The 14,506-nt window shown below is 46.3% G+C and overlaps 1 protein-coding gene across 1 annotated transcript in view; it reads right to left on the reverse strand.

Annotated features, from left to right (window-relative positions):
- The window catches only part of LSM4 (LSM4 homolog, U6 small nuclear RNA and mRNA degradation associated), a 38,052-nt gene that overhangs the window by 1,703 nt on the left and 21,843 nt on the right, over nt 1–14,506 (reverse strand). The gene's annotated exons all lie outside the window — the stretch shown is intronic.

Below are 14,506 nucleotides of genomic sequence, written 5' to 3' on the forward strand. Positions count from 1 at the left end.
TATGCATTTGGTATCGAATCAAGGAAAGCCTCCTAAAATTATTGGAGATTACTTTAAAAACAGGAGTGCCCAGCTGATAGCTCTCTAGTCATTCCCCGGCATGCTAGGAGCAGCAGCAATTTGAGGGGTCTTCTTGGTACCAATTTACTCTCTCTCTGCTAAAGATTGCCAGCTGGGTGAATGCGGGGCAAAAACCAATAGTAGCATTGCAGGTGTCACCGTATGAATGCAGTGTGGACAGTGCCATCAGTATTGTTAAGACCATGCTTGACTGACTTACCAAGTACCACATCAGGAAGGGCTGTGATTTAAAAAGTACTAGTTACTTATCTCTGAGCCCTGTTGACATGCCATTTGACACTGCTAAACCAGTGATTGTGTTGGTCATTACTACAGACATGTTACTGGGCATTACTACTAAATTTGTGACCGTAGTGGTAGGACTACAGGCGTAATTTCAGTCGCAATCAAACATTAGCAGTAGAATGTGAATTTCAACATGGCAGGCCTAGGATTTCATCCTTTCCATCTTGATCACATTTTTACCCTGCAAGAGCGGCTCCTGGAAGTGCTATTTTTGTGAAGTAAAAATTATTAGGAGCAATAGATAAATCATAAAGTGGTAGACTACACAAGCTCACAAAATGAGACCAAGTGCTAAAATAAAACAAAAAAAACCCCACAAAAATTGTTGTCCTCTGTTAGAAACAGTTACCACAAAATTGCACTCTAGAACAGTGGTTCCAGACCCTGATCCTCAAGTACCCCCAACAGTGCACGTTTTCCAGATCTCTACACAGAATTACAAGTGACATAATTAGCTCCACCAGTGGATCTTTTAAAATGTGCCTGAATAATGAGTGCACCTGCTGGGTTACCTGAAAAATGTGCACTGTTGGGGGTATTTGAAGACCAGGATTGGAAACCACTGCTCTAGAAGACACATAAGCACAATGGTTTGTCAGTAGCTTCATGGATTGGGTTTCCATGGCCGATCAGCCATATACATAATGACCCTGTGTAATGACAAACGTTGTATGGTAGTACAGTAAAATGCACGGTTATTGGACTCTGCAAACAATGTCTGGACTTCCAAATCACGCTTCAACATCTTGAAAGAGGCAGAGGTAAGGAGAAGGCCGTCTTCAAGAACATTCAATGAAAACTGTAAAACTTTGTAGTGGAAGAATATTGGCCTAGATCAGGGGTGTCAAACTCAAATTCATCGGGGGCCGCATCAGCAGTTTGGTCACCCTCAAAGGGCCTGTTGTATCTGTAGGACTAGGTGTCCACTCTTTATTATCATAAATTATTGTAACTGCATTCAAATATTGTATACTCAGCAGTAGCATTTCCCTCCTGCTATTGCTGTGAACTGCAGTGCATTAGGGCACACGCTGCCTGCACAGGGGGGCAGCACTCAGTCTTAGGGCATATGTCCTGCTTATTATCATGGGACACAGCAATTAATGATGGGCTGCAATGTGCCAGTGCGCGCGCACACACACACACACCTAGGCAGAGAGTTTGACACACCCGCTCTGAAGCGTCCACTCCAGTCTGAGCTGCTCCACCACCAAGGACACAGCTGCGCTCTCACACAGGCGCATTTCCCCCTCCCTCCTGTGAGTAGCACTCCTCGCACTATCTATCCAGGAGTGGGGGGCAGCGTGCTCCCGGTCACTGTGCAGTGCACACTCAGCAGTAAGTGACCTGGAGCGCACAGCAGCAGCATCACCATTCACCACGACGGACCTGCTCTTTCCTCTCTCTGGCTCCTATACAGCAGTTGGGAGCAGAGGTGTTGTTGACGACCGGCGGCACTGCGCTAGAGGGCAGACGTTCTCTGGCTTGTAGGCTAAGAATAAAAGGTGAAGGCTGGCGGCGGCTGCACGGGCCACATGAGAGGTCTGGCGGGCCGGATTTGGCCCGCGGGCCTTGTGTTTGACATCCCTGGGCCCTAGATTCTTTAGCTGGGTATACAGTAGCAGATAAGCTCCATGAGCAACATCACCAGTGTTTTCCCTTAAACTTCCGCCCAAATGATAGTGCATACACAAGGAACAATATTGCTAGTTCAGTGATGCCATCCTGTCACTGCTCCTAACATGCAGTCACTGACGTTATAGTCAAAATTGAGTTGCTTGTACAGAAGATGGAGGACATAATTACCAACCCGGCGGGAGTGGTCACCGTTAACAATATTCAGGGTACACAATTGACAGTATTACAAATTGAATCGTAAAGTAACAAAAAGTACGGATTCTTACCCGTTAATACGCTTTCCTCTACTCCACCATGGCAGCTGTACTATGGGTTTTCCCCCTCTTTAGGTAGATCTGGAAAGGAAAAAAAAAAAGACACAACACTGCCCCTATATAAGGACCGCCCCTACTGAGGCTCAGTGTCTTAATTATCAGCGAGTATGCACTCTAACATAACATAACTTAACTTAACATACTTATATTGCATCATATATCCCAAGGGAGGGAATAATGCTGCCATGGTGGAGTAGAGGAAAGCGTATTAACGGGTAAGAATCCGTACTTTCCTCTACCTCCCCATGGCAGCTGTACTATGGGTAATACCATAGCAGTGTAAAAAAGAAAATTTTGGGTGGGACCGAATAAAGAAGAAATAATACCTCATACGGCTGTAGGTTGTAGCCACCTACTTGTAGGTCCACTTTAATTACTTAGCGTTCTTTCCCATCGTTTGGGAGTTTTTTTTATTTTTATATTTTTATATTACTGCGCTCAGTATCTTCCTGCCCAGTTTCGCATCACTGGAGGACTCGATATCCAAACTGTAATGTCTAGAGAAAGTGTGGGCTGATGCCCAGCAGGCTGCTTTACATACTTCTTCTAGGGATGCTGCCCCCTTCCTAGCCCAGGATGACCCTACTGCTCTAGTGGAATGAGCTTTTAAACTTTGTGGGACTTCCTTGTTGTTTAACTTGTATGCTTCCGCTATACATGTCCTGATCCATCTAGCGATGGTTGTTTTTGAGGCTCCGAGCCCTTTGTTCTTGCCTTCTGTCACAACGAAGAGCCTTTTTGTTTTCCTCCAGCTCTCAACCCTTTGTAAGTAGATGGTTAGTGCTCTTTTAACATCTAGTCTGTGGAGCCTTCGTTCTTTTTCGTTAGCTGGTTTTGCGCAGAAGGACGGTAGTACTATCTCTTGGTTGATGTGAAAAGATGACACTACCTTGGGCAGGAAGTGAGGATTTGTCCTTAGGACAACTTTGTTTTCATAAAAGTTCAGAAACGGCTCTTCTGCCCAGAGGGCCTGCAGCTCCGACACTCTTCTAGTGGATGTTACGGCCACCAGAAATGCCACCTTGGTTGTTAGCCATTTAACTGGTACCTCTTCCAGGGGCTCGAATGGGCTCTCAGTTAACGCATTTAGCACTAAATTAAGGTCCCATGGTGTAGTTGGACTGCGGAATTCTGGCCTTATCCTCTTGGATGCTTGTATGAATCTTTGTACATACTTATCCTCTGCAATTTTTCTGTCCAGTATGGCGCCCAGTGCGGATATCTGGACTTTTAATGTACTAACCGATAGCTTTTTGTCCAGGCCGGATTGGAGGAAGTCAAGCACTGTTGGTATTGCTTTATGATCCTTCCTCTGGGTTATACAGAATTGTGTATATGTTTTCCAGATTCTGTAATATGTGCCCGATGTTGATCTTTTCCTGGCCCTTAACAGAGTCTTTACCACTTTCGAGGAGAAGCCCCTGTTTACCAGGGTTCTGGTTTCAGCAACCATGCCGCTAGGTTCCAGTCTCTGGGCTGATGCTGTGCATATCTTCCCTGCCATAGCAGGTCTTCTCGGTCTGGTAGTTTCCAGGGCCCTGCTACTGCCATCCTGATCAGTTTCTGGAACCAGGCTCTCCTTGGCCATGTGGGTACGACTATTATTACCGTTACCTTCTCCCTCTGTATTTTGTTCAGTATCCTTGATATGACTGGAAATGGTGGAAACACATACATCAGGCCTTGCCCCCACTGACACGTCAGTGCGTCTGTATCCCAGGATCCTCTTTCCCAGTGTCTGGACACGAACTTCTCCACCTTCCTGTTGTCTCTGGTTGCCATGAGATCTATTTCTGGATAGCCCCATCTCTGAGCTATCTCTTCGAATATTTCTTGGTATAATTCCCACTCCCCTGGCTTTATCTGCTTCCTGCTCAGGGCATCTGCTTGCTGGTTCTTTTGTCCTGCTATGAATACTGCTGAGAGGCTGCTCGTCCAGGCTTCTGCCCAGTTCAGCACTTGTGCTGCTGCCGTCATCATGGATCTGCTTCTTGTACCTCCCTGCTTGTTGAGGTACGCTACTACCACCAAGGTGTCCGTTCTGACTATTATGTCCCTCTGATACAGTTGGGATTGGAAGTGCCGACACGCTTCCCTTACTGCATTCATTTCCCTGATGTTTGAGTGGAGTATTCCTTCCTGTCTTGTCCACTCTCCTTGGGCTGCTGTCCCTTCGCATACTGCCCCCCAGCCTGACATGCTGGCATCGGTTGTCAGTAGCACTTGCTCTCTTGTGGTGAAGGACTTCCCTTGTCCTAGTCTTCCTCTTGTCACCCACCAGAGCAGGTCTTGTTTGGCTCCTTTTGATAGTATAATTCTTTGCGTGGTCTGCTTGCTGTCCCCGTCCCATTGAGACAGGAAGCAGTTTTGTATGACTCTTGTGTGAAGCCTTGCCCAATTTATCGTGTCTGATGCTGCAGACATGAGGCCCAGTAACCTTAGGCAGTCTGCTGAGCTGACTGTTCTTACCAAGAAGTAGTTTATTTCTTGTTTTAGCTTTGTTATCCTCTCTCGTGTCAGTATTGCTTTCATTGTTCTTGAGTCTATAATGACCCCCAGGTACTTTACCGCTGTTGTGGGCTGAAGCTGGCTTTTGTCTAGATTTATAATCCAGCCATGTTCTTGAAGGAAGTCCATCACCCTGTGTGTGTGACTTATTGCTTGTTCCTCTGACCGTGCCATCACTAACAGGTCGTCCAGGTACGCCCATACTGTAATGCCTTCCTCTCTTAGCCTTGCTACTAGCACTACCAGGACCTTGGTGAATGTTCTTGGAGAGGTTGACAGGCCGAATGGCAGAGCCGTGAACTGGTATGTTACGCCTGATATGCGGAATCTTAAGAATTTTTGGTGCCCTGAATAGATTGGTATGTGAAGGTAGGCATCCTTGAGGTCTATTGTAGTCAAGAAAGCGTTTCTCTTTATGTCCGGGAGTATTGTCCTGAGAGACTCCATCCTGAATTTTTTGGCTACCACGTATGCGTTCAGTCTTCTCAGGTCCAGTATGGTCCTGAATCCTCCCGATTGTTTCTTGACTACGAAGAACCTTGATTGCCATCCTGTCATCTCTTGTTCTTTGGGAACCTTCACCACCACTCCTTGTATTATCATGTTTTGTAGGCTTTGTTTTAATGCCAACCTTTCTGCCCTGTCTTTTGGTATGGGTGAATCTTCCAGCCATACTCCAGGGTCTTGTACAAATTCTATTTTGTATCCTGATGATACTGCTTCCATCACCCACTTGTCTTTGGTAGATCGGGCCCAAACTGAATGAAATTTCTTCAGCCTGCCCCCGACCTTCTGCTTGGCGTCATTGCGTTTGTCTATATCCAAACCTTCCGTCTCTGCCCCTTTGGCCACGAAAGGAGCTTCTTCCTCCGGACCAGGGTCTTCTGTACCCTCTGCCCGGCCTGTATGTCCTTGCCTCCTTAAAGTCTTGGAACGGAGATCTTTGCGATCTAATTGATGTTTTCTTAAAACCTCTGTCCTGAGGAAGCCACACCGACTTTCCCCCCGTGGTTTTTGATATGATGTCGTCTAAGTTCTTTCCGAACAAGTAATCACCTTGGAACGGGAGTGATACCAGTTTGTTTTTAGACTGGGCATCCGCGGACCACGGTTTAAGCCACAGTGCCCTCCTGGTTACTGCGGTACTTGCGTTTGATCTGGCTGCCAGTCTCACCGCATCTAATGATGCATCGCAGATAAATTCAACGGCAATTTGCACGTTTTGGATTATTTTAAGGAGTTCTGACCTTTTCACTCCATCCAGTAAGTCGGACTCTAAGTCCTGGCACCAGGATCTCAACACCCTCGAGGTCACTGCTATTGCCGAGGATGCTTTTATGGAGGCCCCGGACGTGATGTGCTGCTTACGCAGGCTCATCTCCATCTTTCTTTCCATTGCGTCTTTAAACGCATTGGCGTCTTCAAGTGGCAAGGTAGTCTTCCTCGACAACCTGGCAATGGCCGAGTCCACTTTGGGCGCCACCTCCCACTTCTTCACTTGCTCCGTATCAAAGGGGTACATTTTATTAACCCTGAGTGGCACAGCTATTTTCTTGTCTGGGTTAGCCCACTCTTCTTCCACTATGTCTTGTAGTGGTTTAGAGAGGGGAAAAGACTTGGGTTTTTTCTTTTTGTCCTTGAAAAGGAGGTCCTGTAGCTTCCCTTCCTCTTGCGGATCCTCAATGCTAAGTGATTTGTTTATCAGGATAAGTAGGTTATTGAGGAGATCTGGATTAAAATCCAGCTCCATTTTCTCTTGAGTCACCTCCCCTTCTTCCACTTCTTCCTGTAGGTCAGTGGCGGGGCCTTCCCCTGGGTCCTCAGAAGGTGGGTCTCTGGGCCTTTTGTGTGACCCCTTCTTCAGATCCTCCTTTGTAACAAAGGTGTCTGCTAGGGAAGTTTTAAGCATGGCGACCAAGTCCGCCATTTGTTCTGGCCTCATTATGGGGGCTTTTTTACAATTCTCACACACCGCGCCCTTGCATTTATCCGGCAGGGGTGCATCACACACCGAGCATTTATCCACGTGCAAATTTTGTGTTTCTGTTTAAACTCCAGTTTCTCCTTGCTTGATTCTGATCTGCAAGCACATAAGCCCTGCTTAATAGCTGTCCAATTAAATGCATTTGCTAACATTTTCCTCCTGGCTTACCCCGATTGTCCTTGCTGCTTCCTATCATCCTCCATAGCTGCAGAATCACTGTCAGCACAAATACCATAATCAGCAATAGCAAGGGATAATGCAGTATAGCGCTCCGTTAGCAAGCTAACAGTGGAGCCTTACCCAGTGTCCGTCTGGTTCAGTGAGTCTCAGCAGCGTTCTCTGTCAGCTGCGGCGCCATTTTAAGTGCTGGCGTCCCTCTCTGCTTGTCAGAGAGGCGTGCACAGCCTAGCGCTCCTTGATGACGTCAGACGCCATATACACACCCCCGTGCGCGCGCGCGCTTGTACTTGCTGACGTCAGACGCCGTGTCTGACTTCGCCCCCAGCACCTCCTGCGCTCGTGCTCCGGAGCCTGTGTGAGGAGAACGCCGCACCGGATGGCGCGCGATCCCTGTTTGAAAGTCAGACGCTCCGGACAGACATGTCTCAGGTACAGTTTGCGGGGATTTGCGAGACCATAGCCCACAGCCACAATAGCGGGGGGGTATCACCAGACAGGTGTCCCAACTACTCTGGGTTTGCGGGTAGCCTTCGATTGCCTAAACCCCTGGCTGCACTAGGCAGTGGGGAAGGCAGCAGCAGTGTCGGGGTAAGCCTCCTCTACCTGGAAAGGAAAAAAAGACACTGAGCCTCAGTAGGGGCGGTCCTTATATAGGGGCAGTGTTGTGTCTTTTTTTCCTTTCCAGATCTACCTAAAGAGGGGGAAAACCCATAGTACAGCTGCCATGGGGAGGTAGAGGAAACCAAGTTTAAAACGTGTTCGCACGGGGGACCGATGTTGAAGCACTGCGCATGTGCAGGCACCTTTGCCTACCCGCACAGCCGGCAGTGACGCTCAACTGGGTTTGGGGAGGGTCACTCTGGGGGTGGTGGCAATGCTGGAATATGGGAATACCCATCGCTTCATGGGCAGTCACATGACATCAGCCGTCCACCCTGTCTGTCTTCGCCTGGAGCCTGCAAATGTAAATCAGTCTCCACTGACATATTTGAGGGCCCAGGAGAGATCATTTGATGATCGCCGACCACCAAATGATTTCTACTGCTGAGGCAGCTTACCAATTAAACCACAATCAGGCCCTTCATCTGTACCCAGCTTTAGCACTACAACTATGCAAGTTTCCTGGCTAAAGAGAAGAGAGAGATTCAGATTGGTAGTGGGATGTAGGGGTCCTGGGGATTCAACCATTTGGGGGACACAGACTAAAGTTGGCCATACACTACTGTATCGCAGGTATGGCCATCTTATCTCCCCACCTGATACATTGCAGACGGTCCTTTCACATGTGATGTATTGCATGCAACCCCTGCTGTTCCCCACCACAGGAAAGGGAGTCCAAGTCGGAAGTCTGACCTGCATCCAATGGGACATCAAACACATCCAATTTTGAATCTCACAGTGATAAAATCCAATATTGGCTGCACATTTAGCTGGCTGAATTCATATGGATCTCTTGATATCCGGATCCCCAAATATTTAAAGGAGTCGGTCCAGCTTATTGCCAGTTTCTCATGGGGCTCATTTACCAATTGCTGCTTCAGTGCCAATATATTAGATTTATCAGTGTTTATCTCAAATCCGGAGTAGCCACCATGAACTTTAATCAGGTGTAACACCTTTGGGGCGGATTTTACATAGTCTTGTAAAAAGATCAGCACGTCGTCCGCAAATAATGCGACTGTGTCAGTGCCCTGCCCTGTTGCAAAGCCCTCGATTTCGGAGTGAGATCTTATGACACATGCTAGAGGCTCGATTGCCAAGGAAAACAAACTCAGCGACAGCGGGCAGCCCTGTCTTGTCCCCCTAAAGAGGGGAAAGGCAGCTGACGTCCACCCGTTGACCGATACTCTGGCTGTCGGTTTACTATACAAAATTTGTATCCATCTGATAAAATTTAATCCGAATCCTTTCAAGACCTCCCATAGATATACCCATTTGACTGCATCGAATGCCTTGCTGGCATCCAAAGACATTATCGCGGAGCTGTTTGTTATGTTTTGTGGCACCTGAAGGTGCCTAAATACCTTTCTTATATTTATAGATGTGGATTTACCGGGTAAAAACCCGGTTTGATTAAAATGAATAATTTTCTCCATAAGTCTGTTTAGCCTTGTCACCAGTATTTGCCACTATTTTGGCCTCTGACGGGAGCAATGAGATTGGCCTAAAAGCCTCAGGATCTACAGGGTCTTTCCCTTGCTTAAGCCGGAGTATTATCCTAGCCTCCATCATGGTCTGGGGGCACTCCCCTGTCTCAAAACACAATGTAAACAGCTCCAGTAGTAAGGGAGCGAAAAACTCTACCTAGTTTTTGTAAACATCAATGGGTATGCCGTCTAATCCTGGGGCCTAACCCCTTCCTCATTTTAGTTTTTATTAGGTACTGAAGAAGGATTAGGTCAGCTGTAATAGATAAACTTGCACCATATCCCTACCATACTCAAGCCCTCTCCTTAAGCAGGAAGAACAAGCAGGGGTGCTGTGGGACAAATGTGTGCCATGGGCTGTGGTATTGGTCCAGGCATTGTGAGAGTTTGCAGGATTAGGGTGGCAACAGTGGCAGATGAAAGTGACCAGTGATAATTCATCAAATAAAGGGGTAGAGGTAGAAAAGACTAGAGTTGCCAGTAGTAAATTTTTTTTACAGAAGTGCTCCCTGGCCGCGTGAGAGTTGCAAAGGGCACTCTGGTAGCCATTATCTAAATACTGTGGTTAGTAGTCACTTTCGTTCATTAGATGCTAGACACAGATATCCCAGGCAGGGCTGGCACACTCCCCATGCTGAAGCAGCAGGTCATTACAGATTACATTAGCTGGCAGTAACTCTGGACTAGACCACTCTCTCCATTGAAAGGGGAGCTAGATGTATAGCAACAGTCTCCTCTCTCACACTAGTGAAAAAATTACAGTTGGTGTGGATGGCTGCTCTCAGTGCCTACTCTTAGCCAAAAGGGTCTGGGCTGGGCTGACCAAGGCAGCCCAGGAAGTTATTGCACAGGGTAAAGGCAGGCCCCTGAAAAAAACAAAAATAAATAATAATAAACTGCTGATGACTTCTATGAAGCTCCTCTTCCAACCCCTCTAAGGTACTCTACGTGGCTGGAAATCTGGAAAGTCAACACATTCCTAATCAAATATTTTTTGCTGTAGGTTTGCAATGGTATTTTCCCTTACAAATAATTTTGCTAAAATGTGTGAAAATGGAAATACTAAGTCTGGAGGAGGAAGGACTAGTTTGGATAATTTCTGCTACCATGGTCAGGCTAAATTATCTCCGGAGGACATGCTTGCTCGATGTGCTGCTTGCGAGATTGCTCGGGATCTGCGACTGGTTGCAGAGGTCCCTGCCCATCCAATGGAAGTACTGGCCTGGATAAAAGGTCTTTTGCCCTTTCCCTAGAATCGGCTATAAGAAAGGAATAGTTATTTTTGGATTTAGTCACAGTAGATCTGATTTACAGCTAGATGTACCAAGAGATAGACCATGGTGCTACCCAAAAATATGTCCAGCAGAACTACAATCTCGGACCAAAGCAATAGAGTGGACGGCTTCAGGTCTGAAAAGCACATACTCTTCACTAGAAAAGCTACGGTCTTCAGTTGGGCCTAATTGCCTCAAGCAGGAGTTTTATGGGGAAATTCTCATTTAGTTTTCAGAATCTGAGGTTTCCTATGAAGAACTTCGTGAAGATTTGGATGAATCGGAACGATCTACTGAAGAAGAATCAGTGACTCAGGTCTCCAACTTTTGAGGTAGTGATAATCAAGAGAATTTATTTAAAAAAAGTTATTTTGTCCCTTCTTCCGGATTCAGTCGGTCGGATTTAGTTGCCAACCCATGGTTTAATCCAGAAAAGAGGATTCAGCTTCTACACAACTTTCCTTCTTAGCATCCTATTCCAGGCAGTATTCTTGTAGCTTATTGTAGAAGGCTCCCTATTATGAATAAAACCTCCTGTAATAAAATATTGGAGCAGAAACATGAAAAAGCATTCCCTTACATCCTTACTGGGATTTCCCCGCAATGCAGCAAGGATGTTGCGGCATAGCGGTGAGTGGGCATTCGTGCACTTGTTTAACTAAGTTAAAACCTATTATGTAGCTGCACGTGAAGCGTTAAGACCCTGTATGTCTTTAGCCCAGGTAGCTAAAGGGATACAAAAAGGATCCACTTTGTTAGAGGGGATCCAGTCAGACAGCACTGTTTCAGTGCTATCCATTGCAGAGCAGCTAAAAGTAGGACAGAACAACCTGGGAGAAGCCTCATTGGTGCAGTTTAAACGTTTCCCACACACCTGAAATATAAGTAAAAGATAAGCTTTGTCTTAAGATTTCCCTTAAACTCCCCATCAGTCATGGATGAGAGTTTATGCAAACAGTACATTTTGATGTAGGCTATGTGCAGTCATCCCCCCCCCCCCCAACCAACCTATGTCGCTCCCTCGGCTGCACAATGCTGCCCCCCCCCCCCCCTGATATTGCTCTTGCGCCAGCGATCACCTGGGAGCCCCAACACCCAAATGACAAAATGACAGAACACCCAAGTACCACAGATCTTTAGCTGCATCTTCTGATCTTCCCTGCAGCAGGAAGTGCGCATCGGATTACAAATGATTTTTGGTGAAATCAGACAATTAACCACCCAAGCACCCCAACTCCCAAACAGCCGAGAGCCTCCGCACACCCAATCATACCCCAACTCCAAAAACCCGACCGAATACCAGAGCACACAAACAGCAAAAATATCAGACCTCCCCAGTATACCCAAGCGCTCCAACTCCCAAATACTCGGCAGCAGCGAAACATCCACCGTTTTATGGGCTTAAGTCACAGGACGCCAGCGCCCGCCCCAAATTTGGAGATCTGCGGGAATAATAAAAGTTAAGCCCCGTGCACACTGGTCGACTTTCAGTTGAAAAAAAAAAAAGGGAGGTAGTTATATGTTAGTTGGGCGCCCACTAAGCTATTTGCTTAGTTTTAGGCATCCGCTCGCCACGCTTCGGGTTCGGTTGCTCGCGCCACACTACATAAAATCGACTCCACGCGGATATGGATAGTGGGGGTATGAGCGTACTAACTATAGTGGGCGCCCAACTAATAGAAGTACCAAAAAAAAAACACTGAAATGGGCGAAAAACGCATGTAAAAAAGTATGTATGCACTGAGTGTTTTTCAGTCCAGCGATTTTCCCCAATAAGAGTTATCTATACACACTGGGCAAAAACGCACAGTGTGTTTGGACCTTTAGTATTGACTGACTTATTAGCAAACGGAATAGAAACATTTCAATGTGAGCAACCATCAGCTTAATGTGTTTGTAAACACATCCACTCGCATGCTAGTGAGTAGACTCTGGGCGGCGTCTGTCTGTTTGCTAGGATGGACTGTAGCCTATATAATGGCTTTCCCAGTCAGATCCTGGAATACGGATTAGCAGGCTGGAGCTGGTGGCTTGTAACCAGGGAGGCCAATCTCAGGATAGACAGAATTTGGGCCTAAAATCGCCAGAATTTTAATCCTAGGATTAATTTGCTCATTCGCAATTACTTTTTCACACAACGCCAGGCAGCACTGAGCAGCAGCAGCAGCACATGGCTCAGACACCGCCAGGCTGCACCTGCCTCCCACCCGGCACCGGATGCTTTTATGCTAACAATGCAATCTGTGAGATGTTGCACTGACAACCAATGAGTGCTCCAGGAAGTTCTTTTAGAGAACTGCTTGCTTCAGATTGGCTGAGATCTAAGGGGAACCATGAATTGGATTCTCATTAGTAGCACAGATGTCAGCTGACCAGAAGGAAGATGGTGACACCCCAGGTCTGAAATCGGTGGGAATTCCTGCATGGAGGACACCAGCCACACAGACAGGAAGCAGGAGCTAGAGGGGGTGTGAAGATAGTAGAAGCAGCTGCTAGTGGGCAACAAACTCCTAACACCCAAATATGCAAGTGTCAGGGTCTCTGACAAGGTGGCTCTAGATAGGCAGGCGTTATTTTAGGAATAAAGAACTGGAAGGTAGACTTTGAGTAACCAGTCTATTCTTTCAAGGAAATGGTAAATGCACACAAAAGTTTGGTAATAAAAAGGTAGGGTCAGCAAGAGAGAAATCTAAGAGCATGTCAGTTCAACAAACTATGCTGGTTGGAACAAAAACATGGTTATGGATGAGTGTCAGTTTTCCAGCATTTCCAAGCAAATGGTCAACCGTAATTTGCTCTCATGCATAACCATGTTTTTGTTCCAGCCTGAAGAAGCTCTTGCGAAAGCGTACGCTTGACTGCACACCTAGTGTGTTAAACCCCACTTCCCTTCCCCCCATATGATTGTATTTTGATCTGTTTAGGCCGGTGGCGACAGGGTATCCGTAGCACACTGTTCCCTGTAGTACAGTGACACGGACTAGCGCAAGAGCCGTGTACACTCCTGTCTGATCTGACACGTAAGAGCGAGGTAGTGCACGGCGGCACACCTGAGGCACATCTCTGCGGTCAACACACAGGCTGTGGAACTTGCGGCTCCAGCCAGCCAGTGGTAGTGCTGAAACGGGATCACACCCGTGTTCAGGCACTTATCACTACTGCATAGTGAGCCCCAGGAATATATACATTGTATCTGATAATTGTTACATCCTGGATAAGCATACACACTGTAAAACTGTCAATACCAGACATAACTTTTCCACTCTTATATTTCAACCACCGTGCTTTATAAAATTATTCAGGGACAGTGTGAAGTGGGGTCCCACTAGGTGAGGATATATTAAATCCTTTTTAAATCACTCAATGTTGTCCTATGTGTTTTTTTTTTATATCTTCGCAACTATTTTAATGAAACCAATAAAAGTCATGTTTTATTATTAAATTCTCTTTTGGTGCACCAACCAAAGACACCCTTTCTCTGTCCTCCCCAATATGTTTTTGTTCCAACCTGCCAGATCTGAAGACGAATCTGCGTGTGTATGGCCACCTTTAGAATAAAAAGTAGTGGACTACAGATAATTAAATAGAGTCTGGAAGAATTATATTGCATGGTACAATAATGTTTCATCTTCAGCATTGTTTTGATTCCCTTCTTTTTCTTAAGTTAGATATCATGTTGGGTCTAAGGTTAGGTTTCCTTAAGGTACAGGTTTTTTTTTTTTTTTTTGCAGGGTGTATTATAGATATGGCCACCATATGTAAAAGGTGTGCCCAAATGAAAAGGAGAGTTTTACTGTAGCAGAGTTGTATCTAATCGCAGTGGGTTAAGGTGTTTGCCGATAGATGGCGTTGTGTTTTTGCCAGTTGTGCATTATTATTATTATAATTTTATTTATAAGGCGCCACAAGTGTTTCGCAGCGCCGTACAAAGGAACAAAGGTGGCATGTGTACTGAATGGCTTTGGCTTAGTTTCCCCATTCGTGAAAAGTTATTTTGCTCAATCAGATGCATGATGGATTCCTCCACGTAAGCCCAAAGAGCTGTTATCCAATTTGGCAAGTCCTTGATGCCTTTACGTCACGCCTCATAATTGG

Source organism: Crinia signifera, chromosome 1 (assembly GCF_055691185.1).
Source record: "Crinia signifera chromosome 1, ASM5569118v1, whole genome shotgun sequence".
In the NCBI taxonomy this organism is placed as follows: domain Eukaryota; kingdom Metazoa; phylum Chordata; class Amphibia; order Anura; family Myobatrachidae; genus Crinia; species Crinia signifera.